At 42.8% G+C, this 23527-nt stretch overlaps 1 protein-coding gene across 2 annotated transcripts in view; it reads left to right on the forward strand.

Moving 5' to 3' along the window:
- Positions 1–510: 510 nt before the first annotated feature.
- Mtus1 (microtubule associated scaffold protein 1) overlaps positions 511–23527 on the forward strand; it is a 134212-nt gene continuing 111195 nt past the window's right edge. The window contains exon 1 of one of the 2 annotated variants that reach the window (XM_038324589.1): positions 511–941. The gene's annotated coding sequence lies outside the window, so the exon portion shown is untranslated. Of the gene's footprint in view, positions 942–1083; positions 1379–23527 lie in introns of those variants that run through there. The other variant, XM_038324587.1, reaches the window with a different exon arrangement.

A 23527-nucleotide genomic window follows, 5' to 3' on the forward strand; every position in this document is an offset into this window, starting at 1 on the left:
ATTGTTCACGTGAAGACACTTAAAGCTATAAACAGCAACGCTATTAGTTCATCCAGCAGTCATAGTACAGGCAACGTTGGAAATGCTTTTTCTCCTCCCCTCCCCCCCGCCCGCCCGCCCACCCGCCACACCTCCAGAACACTTAAAATGCTTTCTGCAACACCACGCTAGGTAGTTTCACATATGCATACAAACAAGCATGTATTAAATTTAGAGCACTGATTGTTTGACATTTAATGGCTCAGAATTTTTTTTTTATCTCTCACAGGACTATCACTCTTAAGGAAAAGTTTGTATTAAAATAGGTGAGGTTAAAACTTCCTCAGTTCGTCCCAGAACAAGGACCTTGTCTTTAAAGAGGTCAGATCATCTCCGAGTCCCACTACCTTCCCACTTTTTATCTGAACACCTAACAGCTGGAGTCTCGTTTCCTTAATGTTTAATAGGTGCTCGCTAATAATCTGCTCGGGAGTCTGAGGACAATATAGAGCGCAGCTGGGACTCGTCCGGAGAGCAATCCGTACAGGTTCCTTACAAGCCCCTGCGCTGATAACTCTGTAACTTTCCCACCTCCCAACCACAAAGCAGTCTGTGGCTCGGGAGAAGCAAGAGGACGGGGAACTCGGGCTGCGAGGGTACCTAGGAGGAGCGGATCCTCTCTCCGGTTAGCCTGGCCGGTCCTGCGGCCTCAAAGCTGGGCACAGCAGAGCTTGGCTGGTCCGCGGGAGCGTGAATGGTCTGGGGACGCGCGGTGCATCCAGGTGCGCAGTCAGCAGCCACGGCATCGCGACACACGTGGCAACAGGTGCAGCGCTCTTCGGGACCTACGCCCGGGGCTTCCGGCATGTAGACGTCCAGCCTTGGAGCCGGCCCGGGCTGGCGATCGCAGTGGAGCTCCGTGGGAGTCTTGGTGCCCCTAGGAACCCCCGCACGTCTCTCAGGTTAGTATCTTGGGGTTCCGCCTCCTGGTCCCCCACCTGGCCTTTGTCTGGGCTCCTGGAGCCGCCGCGGGCGAGGGGCGAGGCTGCCTAGCTCCGGACTCTCCGCCTTCGCTCCTCCCCCTGGTGGCCCAGGGCGGGGAGGCTGGGGCTCCCGGGCGCCTGGTTCTCGGTTCCCGCCTGGCCGCAGTCGCCACCTGGGTACGGGTGCGAATCGGGGTCGAGCTGCGAGCCCCAAGTGTATACACCTCCCGGGCTGGGGCCCGCCCAGGGTGCGGAGGGAGCCCAGCTCCAAGCGGTGGCTTCCAGGAAGGCTCAGGGCTGGCATCCAGGCTCTGCGGGCAAGTGCGGAGTGGATCCCATTCCGCAGTCCATCCCGGCCGCGGTGGGGACCTCGGGAGAACGCGGAGCTCAGACGCGGCGACTGCAACTTACTCACGGTGACCGGACTGGCTTTCGAGGGGCGGGGGGAGTGGGCGGGTGTCCTAGGGGATTTTAAAGTTGGTGGAGTGAGTGGGGAGGCTGGGCTCACGTGGGGCCAGCGCAGCTCCTGCAGGACAGCGGGGTTGTGGTTGCTGTCACCTTGAAAGTGACCGAGATGGTGGGTCTACAGTAAATCCTGCGAACTGTCAAAAGTTTGCACCCTCGGCCGAAAGCCACCCACCAGGCGTCGGACCCGGCTTTGGGCTTGGCAGCCTCAGGCTTCCGGCTGGGCGACTTTCCGGGGCCCATTCCCAGCTTAAGCAGTCGGTGCAAAAAATATGGGAGAAAGGGAATTGCTGCAGTTCTCCAGGTCCTTATGCGGGGTTACTCCCTGCAGCCCGCGGGTATTTACAAGCTCTTTGGAAAAACCCTCCTTCTGGTCATCTTAATAACTACCCAATAGTGGACTTAGCTAGAACTATCTGAGGTCTTTGGGGTCCTCAACTAGGGTCATTTATTCACTTTTGTCTTGTAATATTGACGAATTTAAGTTTTTAAAACTCAACTTGCATAGTGGTACCCGTTTTTGCAAAATGCTATTTTTAAATCGTCAGTGTTCTAGGAAAGGAAATCCAGAGTATTTTGTTTGTCCAAAACCAGAGTCTTAGGCAAAACAGGAGGAAAGAGCGCTTTCATGTTTTGCCAGGTGATTGGAGTTCAATCATGGTATCAAATCACAGCGCGGTGGGGGTGGGGGTGGATTCCGGGGCTCAGGAGACAACTTGGAGGGCAAAAAAGAGACGGGGTCGTGTTCCCCTGAACCTATGACCTCCATAAGGAATGCTTTACAAATAGATTATCAATTTAAATCATCATCTCCCGTTCTCTCCAGCAGTTCCTTCAGGGCAATCTAGATTCTGTTGTGTGGGTGTGTTTAAACTCACTGTTTACAGATTCATTTCTCAAGAATTCTATTCCATAATATTTATTTATTATGCAAGCAAAATAAAACAAACCCCCATTCTCACCATTTTAAAAAATGCATAGGATTTAGTTTAAAATAATTTAAAAAGTTGTGTTGATTTTCCCCACCTGTGCCACCCTGCCAACGTGGGCCCAAGGGGTGGATGGAGCTGAGAGTTTTGCATATAACAAGCACCTGGATTATCACAGATGTCTGCCCTCCACCCTCCCTGTCCCCCCCCTTTTAAATTGTCTCAGTTAATCTTTAATTTATGACAGTGATTTCTGATTAATTTAATAGGTCATATCTGTGGTAAGCATATGCATTTAAGCTTTTTTTAAAAAATGTGTATGGATGTTTTGCCTGCATGTATGTCTGTATCTCAAGCATGCCTGGTGCCCAAGAAGGCCAGAGAAACCCAATCAGATCCTATGGAACTGGAGTTACAGACAGTTGTGAGCAGCTGTGCGGGAGCTGGGAGTGGAACCCAGGACCTCTAGAAAAAAGCCAGTTCTCTTAATCACCAAGCCATCTCTCCAGCCCCCACCTGTTCCTTTTAAAACTAGATTTATGTGGAAAAAAACAGTGTTTGGAAGAGGTTTGTGTCTTTTAATTAACTGTTAGAAATTCAAGGACAATCTTTGTAGTGATTAATAGGATTATGAAATTCTGGGTCAGTTTTTGAGTAGAATTTTTTTGGAACTAAATTTGAGTTAGTAGGATTAAGTGTTTGAGGAAGCATTTGCTCTGACTTCAAAAGGAATGAATAGCTGATGTGTACAATTTTGTACATTCAGAAAAGAGTGAACCCCACCATCTTTTGTCCTTTGTAAAATATTATTAAAAGTCCTCCATTGTATTAAGCCTGCAACATGTTAGTTTTTTTGTTACAGTATATTCTATAGATGTATCAGTTTACTTAACCTTGTCTTACAAGCTGAACTTTCCATTCGCAGTTACTGTTATTAGATATGCTATTGCAACATTTATCTCTTTTAAATATTTTGTAAGTAAGTTATGTGTCTTTAGGGTAATGTCCTTGGAAATCACAATTGGTGATTCAAAGTTTCTTTTAAAAATGCTGATGTTTGGTTTCCAGAACTATTTAGTCAAACTAAGCTCTAAAACTCTTTTAAACACAGGTTAATCTTCCTTAAAAGGAAGTCTTATTGTCAGCTTTATAGGCGAACGGTGCTATCTCAGTATTTAACTTTCCATTTCTGTGATTGCAAATGTTATCAAGTACGTCACCTATGCTCCTAGTTTCTTTTCTTTTTTCTTTAGAGTTTCTCTGTGTAGCTCTGTCTTGGAACTCCTCCTGTAGACCAGGCCGACTGCGAACTCAAAGATCTGCTTGCCTCTGCCTCCCGAATGCATGTGACACTATGTCTGGCTAGTTTTATTTCTTTTTAATTCAGTGTAGAATCATATTTTTCCTCTTGGGATATTGGTATTTTTCTACTCATAAAAGCCTGCTTCAGTTGTTGGCATACATCTGTTCACATTGCAAATATTTTTCTCAATTTGTATTTGCCCTATAAACACACTTATAGTTGTGTCGACTTACAGAAGTATTCAGTGTTGTCAAACATGCTGGTTTTTCTCCAAATGGAATGTTAGTAGTTCTAAATAATTGTTTATGAGACACATATGGCTGTTGTTTCTTCTGGAACTCTGAGTTAGAGTCTTTTTAAATCTATCCCTACAAATTCAGTCCTCTGGAATAGCTACTATTGTGCAGTCTTTTTGCACGTGGCAAGGAGAAATTGTCAAGTGTGAATGTCCTTAGGGCATTCTTGGGGTTAGGGAAATGGCACAGTCTTCTTCTTCTTCTAGAAGACCCGTGTTTAGTTTCCAGAACCCACATCAGGAAGCTCATAAATGCCTGTAACTCCAGCTCCAGGGGAACTAGCGTTCTTTTGGGGCCCTTTGTAAGCACCTTCACTCAATCAGAGCATTTAGAGAAAGTTTACATAAATCTTTTTTTTTTTTTTTTTTTTGGTTTTTTCGAGACAGGGTTTCTCTGTAGCTTTGGAGCCTGTCCTGGAACTAGCTCTTGTAGACCAGGCTGGTCTCGAACTCACAGAGATCCGCCTGCCTCTGCCTCCCGAGTGCTGGGATTAAAGGCGTGCGCCACCACCGCCCGGCTAGTTTACATAAATCTTGGGTGAGTTTTTCTGGTTCTCTGTGACCTGAGGAATCTTGAAATCATAGGTTATCCACTTAGTCATTGAGACTTTTTCTCCTGGAAATCCTGCAATTATCCTAAAACTTGGGTTGAATATAATGAAACTCTTAGAATGTGTCTGTAAACTTGATGTTTCTTGCCTTGCCCCACCCTGAAGCTAAAGAGGGTGGTGACAATCCAAATCTAGGTCATTTGTGGTAGTGGTGGCGCACACCTTTAATCCCAGTGCCCAGGAGGAAGAGGCAGGTGGATCTCCGAGTTCAAGGTCAGCCTGGTTTACAGATAGAGTTCCAGGACAGCCAGAGCTACAGAGAAACCCTGTCTCAAAAATACTAATCAATGAATAAACAAACCTCCATCTGATCCCACCTATGATTTTTGTCAGTGATAAGTCAACATAGAACTATGCTCTTCCCTACCAGTATTTTGGAACAAACCTTTTAACTTGTTGGTTATTATCAGTACGGCTGTACAGTCTGTGAGCATTTGAATCGAATACAGTGATGATATTGTAATGTGTTCTGTGCTATCAATAGAGCCAGTCAATATCTAGCGATGCCTTTGCAGAAACTTTTTAGCTTGCATTAATTTTTTAAAAATTTATTTTATGTGTATGAACATTTAGCCTGAATGCATGAATGTGATGTCCATGGAGGTCAGAGGAGTGTGTCTGATACCCTGCAGTTGGAGTTATATATAAATGACTGTGAGCCAGCATGGGGGCATTGAGAGTTGAGCTAAGGTCCTCTGCAAAAAGAGCAAGTGCTCTTAGCCACTGAGTTCTCTGTCTAGCCCCCTAGCTGGCATTCTTATGTTATCCAAAGAGGTGAAATTGTGATAGCAAGGAACCTGAATGATCCACAATCAAGTATTTGTAATAATAGCATTAGGCTTGGCGGGGGGGGGGGGGGGGTTGTAGATGCAGTAAGACTGGGGTTGTTCAAGACCAGGGTTGGCTACAAAGTAAGAAACCATGGCCGCTTTGGGTTACATGAGTCTCCATCTCAAAAAGAACTTGTCAAAGTCTACAGAATTCTACAAATGTCACATGTGATGTGATGGACCATCCACATGGACTATTCAGAAAACATATCTTTAGGGATTTCTATGTAACAGCCCAAATGGTTGCAGATTTTACGATGACCAGAACATGTTTATTCTCCTGATTTTGTTGTCTCTTGTTCAGGTGAATTTACCATTGCAGTTGAAATCATGTACTTACAAAGAAACCTTGTGTTATACATAAAAACAAAATAAAAATCCAAGAAAAATTTAAGTCTTTAGGATGGAAAGTCTTCCAGATATGTGGCTCTGGGACTGATGAATTCTGTCTCTAATAGTCCATTTGCAGGCTTTTTTATTATCAGATTTAAGTTTTATATGAATTGCTGATACAAATGTTTTCTTGTTGTCTGAATCTATAGTTTACAATTTTCTCAAATTTCCTACATAGTAATAGATTAAACATTTTTGTTTGCTTGTTTTTAGAGACAGTTTGTGTGTGTGTGTGTGTGTGTGTGGTTTTGGAGCCTGTTTGTTCTAGAACAGGCTCAAGACCAGGTTGGCCTTGTTGAACTCAGAGATCCTCCTGACTCTGCCTTCCAAGTGCTGGGATTAAAGACATGTGCCACCATCGCCCAGCAGATTAAACTTTTTTTTGAGGGGACAAAAGGCTTTCCTGAGCATGTGCTAGCTCTATTATGGAAGCCTGATCATCAGTGATTTCATTGAAAGGAGCAAGTTTATAATTGGCCCTTTGGTACTTTCCGTAGGCTTTGGGGTGAGCCCCCAAGCTGAGAGTGAAGAACTGCTGTTCATGGTTTGTGCTTGGGCATCTAAAGATGCCTCCAATAGGAGCAGGCACTCAAATGACAGATGGAGGGAGGGAGGGAGTGCACTAGTGACTGAAGATGTATGGTCCTCTGAAGGAAAAAAAGGGGCTACTCGTCATGCCTCAGCTAGCCTGAGGTCTGTTTTTTGTTTTGTTTTGTTAAATAGTCTGCTTTGACAAGCATGTAGACTTCATAGTCTCCATCTTTTGCTTACTTTGGTCCAGTACAATTAGGAAATGGATGTGACTGTTTCTTCTTTGAAATGTTCATTTCCAAGCTGGATTTCATAAAAGGCTGCCTTGTTAGAAGTTAGTTTTTGAAAGGACTTCAGTTTTACTTGAAAACAAGTTGTCACCTTTTCTTGTGGGCGGTTTTGCCATGACGATATGATGTATGACTTTTGCTTGTTCACTTGGCCCGAGATAAAGGAAAGAATGTGCATTTTGGGATGATATATTTGGGGTTTGGTCTTTACTTTGTAGAAAAGCATGATAAAATTTTATTTTCCTATACAATGAGCCAGTCTGCTCTAGATTGAGTCTAGAGGCATTTCACTCAATAGCCTCCAGACTCCAGATGTGTAAGCATGCCTACAAATCTTTATCATAACAATTGTTTTGTTTTTTAGGGCCAGTCAGTTTTCCTTGGATTACATTGTAAACTCCATATTAAAGAACAGTAAAAATGTATTTACTTACATAGTGCCAGCAGATCCAAATCTAATTAATGATGTCAATATATATGCATTATAGCCAAATAATAAGAGAAAGTACACACCTTGCCTCCTAGAAAACTTAGAATGGATTTTGTTTTGAGGTTGTGAAACTAAATATAATCTTAAAGTCTTTTTTAAAAGTTTCTTTTAAGACACCATTGCTTGCTTTTTGAGTAGACTTTGTTTAAAAACTGAGCAGTGAAAGAATGAAGTTGGCATCCCCTATTTCTCAGACAAGTTGGAAGGGAGGAAAGAGGCTGCACGGAAGTTGCTTCACGCCGGGGCAGCCGGGAAATCCCCGAGTTTGGTTTGTGTGGGGAGAGTAGTGGCCGAGGCGCAGGGCAGGCTGATGGGCCTCAGTGAGCTGCTTTGGACAAGATTTCTAGGCCACTATATACCTCAGTGTGCTTTTTATACGGATTTGTACGAATAAATTGTATTTTAGGCTGCATGCCGAACTCACTGTGTTGAGGGCTGATTGATCATGATTACCCCGATTACATTCCCTGAAAGCATTTCAGGGAAGCTTCTGTCTTAAATTGGCCTGAAGAAAGACATTTTTTTTTTTCCTGAGAAGTATCCATACTTAGAATAACAAGAAGAGGACTTAGGAAGAAGTATAAAGATACATTCTTTTGTAAATGAGCATGTAGCTTAAAAAATGTCTACCAGTGATTGGTAACTCTTGACTGGTGGGCTGTTAGCTTATTGTCTATGCCTTTTGTACACTGGTAATGTGGTAATATTTAACTCAGGTGTTATTTACACATACACCAATTTGGACAAAAAAATCAATATTTCTTATTTCAGATAAGCACTTCATAGATGTTCAAGTGTTTAGTGCCACAGGAGAAGTTCATTTTCTTTTGTTCACCTTATAAATTAAAAAAGAGGTTTTACTTATTTTCAGTATTTCATGTGTATTAGTGTTTGCCTGAATTTGCAGAGGCCAAAAAGATGGTGTCAGGTCCCCAAGGACTGGAGTTAGAGATGGCTTGTGAGACACCATGTAGGTGCTGGGAATCGAACCCTGGTCCTTTGGAAGAGCAGTTAGTGGTCATCAAGAAGCCATCTCTCCAGTCCCTGGTAATTTTTTTTTGATGGTGGTTAATAATTAATGATATTAAGTTGAAACTGTCTATTGAAAACATAACTTGCTTAGCTAGTCTCGTGGAATAAAAATAACAGCCAGTAGAGATGTAAGCAATCTAGATATGCCATTGAAACATAGACCCGCCCCATTCCCAACCTCTCTCTCAAGCTGATTGAATAGTATTTACCAGAATACTAGCTAAATAACCTTATACTATAAAAGTCAGCTTTTATTACATAGTAGACTATGTTGATATCATATCATTCTTAGGCATGTTAACTAGTTGGAAATCTGTTTGCCTATCACTACTAACATAATCCTATAGGTTTGACTTGAGTGAGGATTACAGAAGGCCCAACTTCCTGTTGAGTAATAAGGATTGGAGAAGTGAAAAAAACATGGATTAGAAAGGGCTGAGTCTCCCAGGATCTGACTATGAAAAATGTACTTGTTTTTATTAGATGTTCAGTCTAGACTCCACATACAGAACCAAGTCATTTAGACATGTAGCTACAATTGTTTTCAGGCTGTATTCTAGATTTTTTTTTTAAAAAAAGCATGAACAAAATCCCCACTGTTAGAATATTGTATTTAGTTCTGATCGGTTTCAAACCCTATTGGAACTCTCCCTGTGGTCAGAATGCTGTGCAAGGTAGAGGGGCAGAGATTCAGAAGGGCTTTGGCTTCAGCTCCCAGAGGGTGGTCAGTATTTATGTTGCAAGAAATATTCTCATGGAAATTGTTAACACATCATTTATTATGGTCTCCACTAAGTTGGAAACCATACTTACTGCTTTGACCAAGTTTTGGTAAGAAACTTGGTATCTGAAGAATCCCCACAGGAGCTTGGTCCACCTGTTTATTCAGGAGCCTAGAACAAGAGGGTCATAAATTCAAGGCCAGACTGTGCAAGTGAGAGCGTCTGTTTTGAAATAGAACAGAAAAAACTGTGGTGATGGCGAGGTGGACTATGCTGCCCAGTAGACCTGAGATCCTGGGTTCAATTCCAGAAACCTGCCCCCGGCAAATAGGTATTTCTTTTCTCTTTGTTTTGAGACAGAGTATCATCGCTGTGTCGCCCTGACTGGCCTGGAACTTGCAGTCCAAGTTCAGCCTTGAACTAACAGACATCCTCTTGGTCCTGCCCCTCCAGCACTGGAATTAAAGGCATGCGCCATCACCTGTGGGGCAAAGAGTTCTTTAAAAAATTCCTTTGTCATTCGCACAATTTTCCTCATCAGACCTTTGGATGTGGCTTCCCTTACTTTTCTCTGAGTACTGTTTTACACTCTGTAAGTGTGTGACAAGTTGAAATCTCACGGTGCTGGGTGGGTTTGTACTTTGTGACTAACGTAAGTTTTCTAGATGGCATGGGAATTTGAGGGTGTTTTCCTTGGTTACAGATGTTAGAAACACCGTAAGTCAGTTGTTCATTTCCTTCGTGGTCCTCCCCCCCAACCCCTCCACTTTCTTCCTTTGCTTCTCTTACCCTCACCCCTTATTCAGTGTTACTCAGCAGGCGGAGAATGAAGGCAGCTCAACCTGTCTTGGGTTCTGGAAAAGGATGCATTAGGAGCCAAGTACCAGAGAGCAGGAAGGCACAGAGATTCATAGTCTACATTCCTACGTAGTTACGAAGAGCCACTCTTGGGACATCTGGCGAACCCCGTGCAAATACTTTTGCAGAATTAATTCTACCTGTGATAATTTGTTATGGTCTCCATTTGTGTGGACAGTCAGAAGCTGACCATTTCTCTTGAACAGAGATTTGGTCTGTTTTCTCTGTAGAGAGCTCTGTATTTACAATTCACAGAGGAATCCAGATGACTTTGCAGTCTGAGAACGTTCTCCCTCCTATTCCACTTAGCAGGATTTGTGTTGAGTAGTCTCACATGTTCTGCTGGCTCACTGGGGTCTCTGACTATTGAACTTGATTTACAACATTGAGTAGTATGAAACTTTTTGTTTCATGTTTAAGAAATATTTCTGTTGCTGTTTGGTGCCTTATGAAGATCATAAAGTAACTACAGAATAGGGCTTAGTAAGTTCTGAAATTCTATTGTGAATGTAAGGGTCCAGTCAATCAAAAGGGAATGGAGGCAGGGGGAAAAACTTTTATTTATTTTTAGAAAAAAATATTAAGTTATTTTATATCAAAGGTGTAATTGTTAAAAATGTGGGTTTGTGGTTTTTTTTTTTTTTTTTTTTTGGTTTTTTTTTTTTTTTTTTTTTTTGAGACCGGGTTTCTCTGTGTAACTCTGGTTGTCCTGGAACTCACTTTCTTTATACTGAACTTGAATTCATAGATCTGCCTGCCTCTGGCTTCCCAAGTACTGGAGTTAAAGGCGTATGCCATCACAATCTGTTTAACATTGTAGACTTAAAGCTGAGAGAAAATTATTCTACTTATCCTTTTGTTTTGAGATAGCGTCTGGGTGACCAGGCTGACCTCAAACTCACCATGACCTTGAACTCTTGATCTCCTTCCTGCCTTAGCTTTCCAACTGCTGGGTTTGCCCATGGATGCCACCCCTCCAGGCTAGCACAACTCTTTATCTTGACTGACGAGGCTTCTCAGCCACCCTTTAGGGCTGAGTATTACTTTTCTTCTCCCTGTCTTTTAAGAATTGGGAGGAACAAAGCCAGCCATGGCAACAGTTAGCTGGTTTGTGTCACCTTGACGTCAGGTATGAGACCTTGGGGAAGCAGATTGTGTGTTAGAGTTGGTGAAAATGTCATGGGACCTACAACAGGTGCATGTAAGAGAGAACATACACACTGGTTAGGCAAAGCTGGGCTCATGGCTTCTATTGTCTGTGTTGGTGGTGTGATTTTAGTTAAGTTACCTCCGTCATACCCTCCCCACCCCCAGGATTGCTGTCAGGATCTGAAGGGTAGTAGGAGTCTCTTAGTTATGCAACCACTGTGCTAAGTATTCAGGGGAAGATCAACAGGAGGTAATAAACCTACCTTGGTCTGTCTTAAGTCTCCTGATGCATAGGTAGATTTCATATAATTTCCCTGACTCAGCTTTGGTGAAGGTGGTGCCTGTATCTGCTTGTGCGTTTGTTTGTGGGAATTAAACTCCAGGCACAAGAGCCTAATACCTTTCTCTCTTTCTTGAAAATAATTGGTTTGTGTGGGGGGATATTTAACCTTATTTATTCTTGGACTCCAGTTTTATCGCCTCTTGATTTTGAGTGTTCAACTTGGTGAACTCCTGGTGTTTTCTTATGTTTGAGCTGGATCTTTTCAACCAAAACCGCCATTTCTTTCTTTCATGCAGCCTGTAAGCTGTGTGCTGTTTTGCTACCAGCGCATTCTGAAAGGGCTTAGAATTGAGTCATTGCCTTGAACCCATGTGAGTTGACTTTAAAATCCCGGAGACCCACCATTTCATCTTTAACCCTTAACTTGGTCCAAAATACTCTCATTAAGGACTTTCGATTGCGAATGCTACTGTTTATATGGCCATACACCGAAGTAGGTGTTTTCAAAACACACCACCTTATGTCCAAAGCACCGTAAGATCATTTCCATCCAGCTAGCACACACACCAGCCCTGTGGGCTGGGCATAGCCAGTCATGAGAGTTTATAAATCAGGACAGTGGAGAGCACAGCTATTTGGAGAGATGTTTTGTCTTTGGGCAAGTTAAGGTGGCATTGCCCATTCGGTCTTCCTTCTAATGCAAGGTTGCTCTTCCCAACAATGAGTTACGGTGCTAGCGCCTCCTAAATATTGGCATAGAAGTGGGATCAGCGTTAATATGATAGCGTGCATATGTGAAAGTTCAGACAGCATAGGTTAACTTATTTTTAAGCTGTTTTTCTATTTTTTAAAACTCGGCATGTAAGACAGAATGTTCAGTGTTATGAGCCGTTTAGATGAGTATCACACATGGGAAACTGGCTGCTGCAGCTCATAACAATGTATTGCATTCCATTCAAAATTCCCCCTGCCCCTCAGGAGGCAGAGGTAGGAGGATCTGAGTTCAAGACCCATCACAGCTACTCAAACTGTCTCTGAAAACAAACACAACAACAACAACAACAACAAATTCCTCTTCTTCCTCCTTTCCCAGCTCCTCCAGAGCTTGAGACAGGGCTTTGCTGTGTAGACTAGGTGACCTGGAACTCAAGATCCTTCTGTCTCAGCCACCTGTGTGCTGGGTGATAAACTCATTTCTACCAGATTTTTTTAGTTTTCAGTTTACTTATTCAAAAAGATCTAATACAATTCCATAAGAATATATTATATATAATATAGAGGCTGGAGAGATGGCTCAGTACTTAAATGCACTGTCTGCTCTTCCAAAGGACTTAGCACCTACATGGCAGCTCACAATTGTTTGTAACTATGGTTTTGGGGGATCTGACACCCTCATGCAGGCAAAGCACCAATGCACATAAAATAAGTAAAATTCATTCTCTCTCTCTCTCTCTCTCTCTCTCTCTCTCTCTCTCTCTCTCTCTCTGTCTGTCTGTGTGTGTGTGTGTGTATTTTGAGACAGGGAATCTTTGTGTAGCCCTGGCTGTCTTGGACCTCTCTCCATAGACCAGGTTGGCCTTGAACTCAGATCAGCCTGCTTCTACCTCCCAAATGCTGGAATTAAAGGCATGCACCACCACCTGGGAAGAATGATGATTTGAGTCACTTAATTGTCCCCATTTTACAGAATAACACTTCAACATTTTGAATGGTTTTTTTTTTTTTTTGAGCTGTGCAGAGAGAGATAATGAACGGGACTTGGAGGTAATCCCAGGTGAAAATTTAACTAGGAGGTGAGGCCAGCAGCCAGCTGGAACTGGAAGAAGCTAATGTCCCATATGCCCCAGTGACGTCTGAGTCTAGGTCTTGTCTTCTGGCCATAAAGATGACCAGGCCTTTTTTTCTCAAGTGCCTGCTAAGGAACATGCATTGTTAGGACTTTCAAAGAAGGCCCTTCATAGAGAGTGACTCTAACTTTGGAGGCACTATAAGTTAGATGTGTGCCTACCCTTCCCTTCAAGACGCTTTATGACCAATGGAAAATCTGACAGGTAATCATTTTCAAGACAAGGGTGCAGGAAGTTGATGTTTAATAAAGGTAGGGAGGGATAAGGTGAGGTGCCGGTTTGCGTAACTACACATACATAATGAGATTTTCCAATTGGCCTTGGCATGATTTAGGTGGAAGATTATTTCCTTTTAACCAAGTGGAGTTTGCAAAGCTGTGACAAGTACCTGGAGCTCCCAGGTGAGAAGCTGTTCGTGGTCATTGAACACTTTTCCGGAAGAGCTTTTCGTTTAGCCTTATGTCTAGTTCACCCCCCTCACTTCAGTGACCGCAAGCAGGCATTTCTTTAATGAGCTGGGTATAACTGACAAAAAGCAAGCAGTTCTTACAGGCGTTTCCCTAGCCGGACTACGTAGCCTTTGACCAACCACACTTGATAAGCACTGGGTGCAAACGAGGTGGTTTTATTTACTTTTGTAAGTACCGTCTCATCTGTATTGGCTTAATACTGTTTTGGAACTTGATCTGTTTTGACCCCTGCAGGTGTTTTCCGATTTTCACTCTAAAAGGCAGGCTTTGATGATATTGTGAAAGTTGTTTATAATATGATAGCCTCAAAGAATAAGATCTCAAACTTCTGTTGTTGATCTTTACCAGGTTATTTAGGGCAGTGGTTCTCAACCTTCCTAATGCTGCTACCCTATAATACAATTCCTCATGTTGTGGTGACCCCCAACCATAAAATTATTTTGGTTACTTCAAAGTTGTAATTTTGCTACTTTGATGAGTCATAATGTAAATATTTGATATGAAGGCTATCTGATATGCAACCCCATAGGGGTCATGACCCACAGGTTGGAAATCACTGACTTAGGTGTGTTATTTACAGTTGCTCAATAGATTGTTGCAGAATACTGGACTTAGATTCTCAGAAGTCTATTGGCAGGTGATTCTAATTTGCTTTGTTCAGCTTCTGGCTACAGGGGGATCAAGGTGGAAAGAACCAGGCTGGAGCAGTAAAACTCAGAAACAGAGAACAGTGCTGTTCATGTGTTTGAACTGGGTAGGAAGGATGAGTTGAAAAGCATATTACGGGATGAGAACCAAGAAAAAAACTCAATATGTTGATCCCAACATGAAGTAGTCGGTATATTCCAGAAATACATTGATGCTTATTGGATGAATGATCTTTGGAAAAATAATTAAGATTGGGTATGGTGGTAGACACCTGCAAATCCCATCACTCAAGAGACTGAGGCAGAAGGATCTGATGTTGAATTTTTTAGATCTAGCCTGGATTACACAGCAAGACCCTATCTCTCTAAAACATTTTTTTAAAGTACCATGAAGTCAAATGCCCCTAGTTTAAGTATGTAGTTTATCAGTTTTGTTAAATACGTACTTGTGTAACTAACACATAATGAGACTTAAAACACCTCCCTTACTCTAGAAAGTTTTGTTGACCAGATGAACAATTTGGCTTTGGTCTTCAGTAATATAAGATTAGTAATTAAGTTTGTCATACAAGGTTGTTAAAATAACAGCAGTAGGCCAGGCAGTGGTGGCGCACGCCTTTAATCTCAGCACTTGGAAGGCAGAGGCAGGCAGATCTCTGAGTTTGAAGCCAACCTAGTCTACAATGTGAATTCTGGGACAGCCAAAGCTACACAGAAAAACCCTGTTTCAAAAAACGGAAACCAGCCGGGCGGTGGTGGCGCACGCCTTTAATCCCAGCACTCGGGAGGCAGAGGCAGGCGGATCTCTGTGAGTTCGAGGCCAGCCTGGTCTACAAGAGCTAGTTCCAGGACAGGCTCTAAAAAAAAAAAAAAAAGCTGCAGAGAAACCCTGTCTCGAAAAACCAAAAAAAGAAAAAAGAAGAAAAAAAAAAAAAAAAACGGAAACCAAATAACAGTAGTAGTCAACCATTGCCAGAAAGTTTCCAAAAACTTCATTTAGCTCCAAAACCCTGCTTCTGATTCTGTTTTGTCACATTGTATAAGAGGGAAATGAGGCCAGGTTCATTTTGGCTTCCTAGCATAATGAAGTTATGCAGTCAGTTTGGTAGCCTTGTGAGTAACAGCTGCCCGCCATGTCTGAGTGACTTTGGTCTCTGTGGCCATGTACATAGACTTCATCAAATGTTAATGGAAAGAGGTAATTACTTATTTGAGATGGTATAATGCTTAAATGCTTATAGTCCCAGCTACTCAGGAAGCACCTGTAGGAGGATAACTTAAATCCAGAGTTCAAGGCCATCCTAGACAACAGCAAGGTTCCTTAAAAGTTTCACACATTTGAACTGGATTTACTGTCTGTGACTTTCGGCTATTAACTCTGTGTCTGTTTTAACATTGCTTAAGAGGAAAGGAGGAATGAGGAAGGGACAGTCAGTCATGTGATTTGTCTATGTAAGGGAGCTTTGGTGTGAGGATGCTTTGTGGACTTGGAGGAGCTGTGCATGGCTGTCATCTATCTGTAGAAGAGGTCTGCTGATGATTCCCTCATCCCGACCCCACATGTGGCTGCCCATGGGCAGAGGTGTGGATGGACATTGTGGATGGACGTGTCTGAGGGAGTCCTGCCTGTCAGTCCCTCCATGTTGCTGAACACTGTGTTTACCCAACCCTTTCTCAAGCACTTCTGACATTCAAAAACTTTGGATCATATTTCAGGCCCAATCCACAATACTTGTGAGCTGTTTTTAGGAAGAATCTTCTTTTTAAAAATTGTTTTTTATTTTGCTTATAAGAAATATATCCTGATACAAAACAGTGTATTTGAGGCGGGCAGCTTCCTAAGGGATCCCCCAGTTGCTGTTGCTGAGTTCTGGGTCTGGAATTGTGTTTCAGGTACCTCCTGAATTCTTGTGTTCACCTGCTATCATTAAGCTTTGTCCCCTTGCCTCTAGGACCCCCGACTTCTGACAGTGCTCTTAGTTTGGTTCTTTCATCTCTTGCCATTCTAGCAACTACAGAATCAGATTTAGCACACATTATGTTTCTCCCAAATAGAATTTAGTGTTTCTATAACACAGCTTGCTCACAAATACCCAGTTTGCCCCTCTTGTAGAGAACACATGATTCAACCACACACCTCTCTCTCTTGTTCTGCACACCTCCTCCTCTGCAGGCCTCTTCCCTGTATGCCCCCCATGTATGGCCCCCTTCCCCTCTACACACTCTTCTGCATGTCCTCTTGTCTGTGGTGCTGAGTGTGGTGCTTTGGTGGTGCCCGTTAGCAGGGTCAGCATGAGCAGTTCATGTTCTAAGGGTCCATCGGCCTTGGCTCATGTCTTCCTCTGTGTGTCTCTAGAGGGTGGGAGACTACCCTCCCATAGCCCCACTACCTTTCTACTTTAGCTGAGAGGTTCCAGATGTTTGGTAGCAAAGTTGGATGCCTGACGTGGATTTACAATGTGCTAAGGTTTTCGTAAGTCGCTGTTTACAGAACCCAAGCTAATGGAGCCCTTTTCATCTGCAGTTGGGCACTCCATTTTATGCCTCATGGCCTTCATAATGTGATAGTGCCTGAGTTTGGTCTGGCATGCCCTTTATGGTGGTTTAAGAGCTGGTATCCCCGAGTTGCCTCTCCAGAGTCCAGGAGGGGACATTTCCTGAGTACACGAGATGAGCTGGGACAGATGGAAGGACTCACTGTTTCCTCATCCACAGGGTGCCACCCTGACCGTGCTCCCCACATGCACCGCTTGAAGGTCCCCTGAGGCACCCTGGGTGCTGGTCACAGCTGGTCACATCCACTCTTGCAGTTTTTGTAATTATTTTCTTATACTGTCTTGATTTCCTTATTGATTTTTTTCTCCTCCATGAAGGTGTCATATTCACCATTATGTGCCCAGTCCTGGCCAAACAGCTGGCACATAGAAGTTTCAGACATATTTGTTGACTGAAAGAAAACTGCTGTACAGAAAGGCTCCTCTGTTATGGGGATGAGGAAGCTGGCAGAATTACTGTGTAAAGGGATTGCCTGAGTCCAGAAACCATTTCCCTTCTCCAGGACTGTTCTGAGCGCTGTGGTGCAGCTTCCTAGTTGCAGGCTCTTTAGTGGGACAAAGTGACATAAGGCTGATTTCTCTTGGAAGTCCCTTATATTAAGAGAATCGTTCTAGGAAAATTATTGACGAGATTTGGGTTTTGAATATTAAACTACACGTTAATATAATGGTGTCGATTGAAGCCGGGTGTACTGTGGCACACATGTAATCCCAGCATTTAGGAGGCTGGGGCGGGATGATCACACATGAAGATTTAGACCAGTCAGGACTGCATATCACAAGCAAACAGAAGTGGAGAAGTGTGTTACTCTTAACAAATACACAAGGCTTTCCTTGTCAGAGGCAAGCTGGCATTCTGGCAGCTAATAGGAAATTAGTACCCCAAAAGAGAAATGTTATTTTACTTCTGATGTAAAAATCTTTATATAGGACCCGAGTCATTTGGAGAAAGAAAATGTGTGGATTATTTACTTAAAAGGGGAGAGGCGAGCCAGGTGGTGGTGGTCCTATAGTCCCAGCACTTGGGAGGCAGAGGCAGGAGGAACTCTTGAGTTTAAGATTAGCCTGATCTACATAGTGAGTTCCAGGACAGCCAGGGGTTACACAGTGTAATCCTGTCTTGAGGAACCAAAAACAAAGGAGTTGGGGCTTAGAATTCTAGATAGTGGGTTGTGTGTGTGTACATTTCTTCCCGATCCTTAAGTGAGAATTCTTAGTGCCTGCCTTCATCGATCTTTGAATTTTGAGCTGACCTCTCATGTCCCCAGGTCTCACAGATGTGTAAGATTAGGGATGATGTGGCCCTGGCTTTGGTTTCAGAACTCACTGGCTGCAACTGAGATTGCCTTTTAGTATTCTCTTGAAGATTTATTGCCAAGAGTAATTATGAGCTTTTCATTTTGGTTGACTTCCGCTTATCAAGTGACATTAAAGGCTGTCCCATAACTAGGAGCTAAACTCTAAGGCTTTTTTCATGGAGCTGAAGGCTTTGAGTTAAACCCTTAGAAATATGTTTCTATTCAAGCCCACAACAATCCATTCTAAGAATTTCTAAATTGTTCTCATAAGCCCCACAGCATACATGTTAAATATTTTTGCTTCATAAACTATTACATCCTCTCTTCCTCCAAGTCTTCTCAAGGCCAAATTCTAAGATAACAATAGTTCCTTCTTCTTAACTCTCATTTAAGGGATGCAAAAAGTAGCCAGTACTGAGGCAGTGAGGAGGGAGTGAACTTGGCTGGGCATTTTCCTTCCGGAGGCCCACAATTCCTTTGTTCTCCTGGAATACTCCCCAAACTTAGCAGTCTGTAGAAAACCCCAGCCCTGGAGGGAGTGGCGCACACTTGATGACAGAGGAGTGCTGACGTCAGAGCCGGACTCCCAGCAGCAAATCCTAAATCCCGGGGCCAGCAATGGCTCTAAGCACATACTTCTGAAACTATAGACTTGTGGGTTCAGAAATATCACAGTTCTTTGTAAAACCCAAGTGAAGAATAAGGAGATAAACTTGGTATGTCAAACCATCCTTGGAGGAAAGACACAAGGTGAAATATACCCTCTCCATGTTTGTTTGAATCTATTTCCTGAGAAATTTTGGTTAAGCTATTTAGTTCCCAGGCTGGAGAGATGGCTCAGCAGTTAAGAGCACTGACTCTTCTTCTAGAGAGTTCTGTTCAATTCCCAGCACCCACACAGAGGTTCACAATTGTGTGCAACTCCAGTCCAGGGGATCTGATGCCTCCTTCTGTCCCTCAAGGCCACCAGACACACACTTGGTACATAGACATACATGGAGGCAAAACACGCATGCACATTAAAAAAGGGAGGGGAGGGTGAAAATAAAGGTATTTAGTTCTAGTTTGAGGATAGTGGGTTTCTTCATGTTTTTGGTTTTGTTTTGGGGGTGGTGTAGTCTAAGTGACCTGGAATTCATTTGTGCTTCAGCCTCTCACGTGCTGGGAGTTGCAAGTGTGTCTAGCCTTGCCTCATCTGAGTCTGCTCCTTCCCTCGTTCTAGTAAGATGGAAAAGCCAGCCCCCAAGTTAGCATTCAAGCTTCCGTACTTCATCTCATTATGGCGGTTGTCCATAGAGGTGTAACAGCCGGCTTAGTTTTCTAGATGGCCTTTTTGATTAGCAGTGATGAAGTATATGGTTTTAAATGCAGTGGTTGGATAGCTTACCACAGCTGTCTCTGTCTGCTCTTCTTTTTGGAAGAATGTTCTTTGAACTTTTCTTTTTCCAATATCCCTTTCCATGGCTGGTCCACAAATCAGAAGTCTCAGCATTGGTAATAGACATGACATATCAACAACAGGGATCACATCAGTGAGTTCTACATTTTCTGGCATGCAGGAAAGAAGAAATCTCTATCCAAGAGGAATGACTCTGCGCTTTGATTTGATGAAATTCTGGGCACTGTCAGCACATCTGAAATGGAGGCTCAGCCTCAGATCTGGCTGGCTGAGGGCAGAGGGAGGTTAGAGATGGCTGTTATCCGAGCCAGCTGTCCTCAGTGTGTTCTCCTTTGGGGCCTGTAGGAGATGCTTGTGTTAGCTGGGTGTTCTGAAGGGTTTCTCTCTATAGACTGCCTCACGATTTTCTAGAGGCAGCTCAGGAATCAAAGGAGCCACTGGCCTAAAAATAACTCCTGCTTACAGTGAGGATTTACCTGGCAGAGATCCATCTGCCACCGCAGAGCAGTCACACTGGGAAGAGAGGCAAGCACAGACAGGTGTGCAGGGGGCGGAGCCTCAATGTTCCCTTCCTTGCTCATGAAGGGAGAGGTGAATGTTTTAATGGTCGACTTTGGAAAGAATTTAAAAATCATAAATATCTAGGTAATTTTATGTAGCTTATACTGGGGTGTATGTATTTCTAGATGATTCTAATTTGTGAGATGCTCTTTTGTTATTTCAAGTTAATCCCAGTGTAAGTCTGAGGAGTTAAAACAGTGACTTTTCTTGTTTCTTCTACTGCCTGGGAACACAGAGCAAAACATTGTCTGAGCCTTGCAGACAAAAGGATGTTTAGACAAAGATCCACCCATGCATTTTAGATGGAAGATTCTGAGGAGCTTCTTAGATATTCTTTCTCCGAAGTCTCTGGATGCTGTGTTGTACAAGTTTTCTTTTGAAGTCCTATGGGTTTCCAGACAAATTAAGCAGGGTGTTAATGGCCATGAGCTCTTACAACTGTCAGGGTAATGAAGCCTGACTAGGTGAGAGGGCACAGAATTTAGGACAAGACACGTGTTGGAAAATTCTGCTGTGGGTTGTCAGGCTGTTTAAGCAATCTGATTTGGGGATGACCCAGGAGTTCCCTTGCCTTTAGAGGTATTTCTTGTCACCTGAAGTAGTACAAGGGTTAATTATTATTTGTGTTGGTAAGCGTTTCATCTCTATAATGACTTGCTTCAGGCAGTAAATCTAGAAAAGGCTTATTTCCGCTCATGGTTTTGAAGATTCCAGTCCAGGGACAGGTGACCTCTTAGTTTGAGCCTCTGGCAAGTACTGGGGTACATCCATGGGCTGTGACAGTAGCACACAGCAAAGCAAATCAAGCAAAAGCTAGGAAATAGGTCAGAGAAAGAAATGAGACAGGTTCCCAGAATCCCTTTAAGGGCTAAGTCCCACAGCACTGAGGTAGTGCTGCTCTGGGGACTAAGCTTATGGGGGTGGGGGAGGAAAGCTCTTGTCCAAACCATGTTGTTTTAAGTCAGTTTGTTCCTTTCTGTGGTGAGTGTATGGGAGGCCATGAGTAAGCTTGTAGTGAAGAGGGACATTGTAACCAAAAGGATTGGGTGAGTGGCAGGGTGGGGGTGTGTTTTGTAAGGAGACAACTTGTCCAGGAGAGAGAGAGAGAGAGAGATTTTTAGTTAATCACATCATTTGAGGTATGAAGACCCACCTTTAATCCATATCTCAGGAGGTGGGAAGACCCACCTTTAATCTGGGCCCCATTTTCTTGTGGCAGCCTGTATAAAGGACAGGGAAGGAAGAGGCTGTTGCTTTTTGCTTGTCCCCATAATCGCTGGCAAGTTCATTTCTTTGCTGGTATTGGAGCCCACCTTTTCAGGATTCCAGCATATACTGAAGAGCAGCTAAGGTATTCAACCTCGTGGATTGAACAACTGCTGGGTTCTTGGACTTTCCATCCAGAGTCAGCTATTGCTGGAATAGTTGGACCATAGCCTGTCAGCCATTCTAATAACACCCATGTGTGGGTGTGTGTATACATCTATTGTGTTTATATGTATACCTCTACGTGTATGTGTTTGTGTGCTCATTCTATTCTATTTTTCTAGAGAACCCTGGCTAATATACCACAATATTAGTTCTAGAATACTCACCTACAGCTTCAGATGACTTTTGTGTAGCTAGTGACTGTTGATCCGTGATGCACTTCTGAACTTTGACTTGATGTCGGTTCCACAGGTCTGTGCTAAATATGTGACTTACTAAGTAGCCTTCCCTGTCCCTCACTTCCCTCATGGTGTAATCTCTGCACACTTTCCTGCTATAACCAGAATGAATGTAGCTGTGCTTATTATTTATTTTGTTCATTTTCCCCCATACTAATTTCTGACAGAATGTTTGCTCAAAGATTGGTGCTTAATATATTTAATAAGTAAATATCCTGCAGTATTAGAAAAATAATGTCTTAGAGGTACCCAAGAAGTCTTTACTTAGTATCTAAGCTCACTGTTGTCTTTATGTCTCCTTTATTGATAGATGATGGGCATGTAGCAAACTTGCCCCTTTTGGTGTATATAGTATTATCCTAGGACATAGTTTCTCTACTTTGCTTTCTTCTTGTCTTCCCTTTCCTTTGTTCTTACCTTTTATCATGGTTTTGCTGTACAGCCCAGGATACCTCTGCCCTTCTGAGTGATGGGTTTCTAGGCTTGTACCACCACGCCTGAGAAGTTCACTAATTTTGATGAAATATATATAGTTTGTAATAACAAAGATATTTCCATCATACTAGAAAGATTTTTGTGCTTCATTCAGCTCTCTTCCCCCCACTTCAAACACTGGCCCTGTTCTTTTTAGTTTTTCCTTTCCATAGTTTATAAATGGAATTATGTACCATGTAACCTTTTGTATATAGCATATTTTACACAACATTTATTTAAGATATTCATCTATTAAGGCAGTGTCTTTTTGTGGGGAGAGGTGTTTTGAGACAGGGTTTCTCTGTAGACCAGGCTGGTGTCGGAACTTAGAGATCCACCTGCTTCTGGCTCTCAACTGCTGGGATTAAAGGTGAGCACCCCCACTACATGTTATCTTTTATTATTGAATGGCATTTCATTATTTGGATTTATCTTAGCTTAGGTAATCGTTCACTAATGATGGGTATTTGGGCCATTTCTCTCCCCGCCCCCTCTCTCTTGCATATTGGCTTTCTCATTCCAGTTTATAACTCATAATACCCAAGAAATTAAAGCCTCGGTAACCTACTGCTTCCAGCCCCATCCACATAGGCACTTCCTTTTTTCATGTAATGTGACCACAAGTGTATTTTACATGACAGTAATTGTAGGACACAGACTTTTCCCAGTAGTTTCATGAACTGCATAGTTATTAAATAATTGAATTTCATTGGGTCTCTGTATTATAAATTTATAATGTTTTACCATTTAAATAATTTCTAAGTCTTCACAATTGTCCAAAAATGTGTTTCAAGTCCTTTGTTTAATGTTTGTCTTCTGACAAATTCTTAAGTTTGCTTAAGACTTAAGTAATGGAAATCAGTTCAAGTGAATGGTCGAGCATCGTTAGGTGTCCCCGGGGCATGTTGTGTCTTAGAACCTCATGTCCACAAGTTAGTCAGGAGCCAAGTCAGTTATGCAATCAACCCTTTGTTTTTCATTTTGCATCTCTCAGTACGTTGGTCCCATTTTTGTCTTGCATTTTCTGCTTCTGAGTCCATGAAGAAAGGAAGCTGTGCACAGGGCATGGAGCTTCCGTGTTCTTCAGCTCTCAGACATGCTGTGACTGGCTGGCTGTTTCTAATCAAATGCTTTGGAGAGAAAATCTGATTTGAGGTGATATTTCCAGAAGGGCAAATTTACTAGTTTGTGGCTTACTGAACCCACACTAAAGAATTTTTTCACATAAATAAAACTCTATTTCCTTGCTTTCCAGAACGGTGATTACAATTTGGCTCCTGTTTTAGGGTTTCCATTGCTGTGAAGAGAGACCATATCCATGGCAACTCTCAAAGAGGAAAACATTTATTTGAGTGGCTTACACTTCAGAGGTTCCATCCATTTTCACCGTGGTGAGACATCAGACATGGTAACAGGAAGTGCTGTCTCAATGGTGTGGCTTGAGAATACATGAGACCTCAAAGCCC

Source organism: Arvicola amphibius, chromosome 4, assembly GCF_903992535.2.
Source record: "Arvicola amphibius chromosome 4, mArvAmp1.2, whole genome shotgun sequence".
Taxonomy (NCBI): Eukaryota; Metazoa; Chordata; class Mammalia; order Rodentia; family Cricetidae; genus Arvicola; species Arvicola amphibius.